The following is a 1,675-nucleotide window of genomic DNA, read 5'->3' as shown; positions in this document are numbered from 1 at the left end:
CACAGGAGAGGAAACATATTCTGAACATGCTGCATGAACAAGGTTTCAGTGTAAATGGAATATCGTTATAAGCCTACTTGATATTTCATAAATAAAACTGACCAGATTACAGAGATACACTGGATTATATAGATAATCTCGGATTAGATTTATTTTTAAGAGTCGGATTAATCCCTAATTTTATTTGTTAGGTCTCATCCATCAGTTTCCAGTTTAGAGGGCCGACTGGTTTACGATGGTGACATATGAATAAATACATAATTACTGATTTAATAAGATGTACGTTTAAATGTAATGTTGCACATGGGAATCATGGGAACAAATAGCGAGTAAGAAGATTACAGAGACACAGCGGATCACATACGTGCTTTCTCGTGAGATTTCTATAATAAATGGTGTGTGACTATGTTTTTTTATAGCTAAGAGAAAACGATTTGTTCCTCCATTTCCCCCCAGGACCTGAACTTTGCCCTACATCAAACTTGACATGGTCTATTTTGGGCAATCACAAGAGCCACGGCATAACAGTCGTGGCCAGAAGATCCGTGGAGCTGCCACATATCCGCTCTGCACGGATCATAATCCTAAAAATAATCTGGAGAATGTGCAGCGAACACATGAAAAACCACCTTCATGCAACGTGTGAGGGATTGAGAGGAACTGTGAGAGTGGAAGCTGCAGCCAAGACGCTCACAGGGATTTGAAACTCAATAAAAATAACTTTAAAAGGCATATTTTCTTTTTTCTCCAGATGTTCCTCTGTTAATCCTGTATGTAGATCAAAGCTTTTATTTACATGGATTATTACTATGTTAACATGAAGAGCAATACTGCAATATTAACCAGATTAAGAGTCTGAATAAAACACTTACATGAAAACAGCATGTTCTCATAAACCTGAATGAGGTCATATGTTGGGAATAAGCAAAAGTCTAATTGATACATGAATCTAAGACTTAATCGCATTATATTATATTTTATATATATATGTATGTTAAATCATAATCAATCAGACAAGCCGAGTCAGAATCCTCTTTTAAAACACATTTGCATAAAATGTGTTTTAACTTTGGTTTGTTTTATTGCTTTATTTCATAACTTGTTTTGCATAAATTTTATGAAAAATAAAGTTTCTTCTTGTTATTCTTATTATTCTTATTATTAGTAGTAGTAGTATAACATCAAAAAACACCTTCATGTAAAACTGAGGTACTTATTATTAAAGTAAAACTGTGAGTGTGGAAGTTGCAGCCAAGTGGACATCAGGTGTACATGTACTATTACTATGTTTACATGTACTATTACTATGTTTACAACATGGCACATTTAAAAAAGTATTATTACACACGGTGCTTGTGTAATTACTGCGATAATAAGCAACAATTGAGTTTACGACATGCGGAGTACTTCAATCTAAATCACATGATGCAGACATATATACAATTTAATCACATTATAACATTTAATTGGAGTTTTTTCAATCCTTTAAATAATTAACAGTTTCATTCCTTTCATGTAGAACCGAGGGATGTGTCATAGAAACAAAGTGGTGGGGGTGGAAGTTGCAGCAAAGTGATTTACCAACATTAACAAACTGAATATATAAATCTATATTTTCTAATCATGCACGTCCCCCCACCGTCCCCCCCCACCCCCCGTCCCCCCCCGAGCTCCT

This window comes from Hippoglossus stenolepis, chromosome 15 (genome assembly GCF_022539355.2).
Source record: "Hippoglossus stenolepis isolate QCI-W04-F060 chromosome 15, HSTE1.2, whole genome shotgun sequence".
Classification (NCBI taxonomy): domain Eukaryota; kingdom Metazoa; phylum Chordata; class Actinopteri; order Pleuronectiformes; family Pleuronectidae; genus Hippoglossus; species Hippoglossus stenolepis.
The sequence above is the reverse complement of the archived record's forward strand: the minus strand, read 5'-3'. Positions refer to the sequence as shown.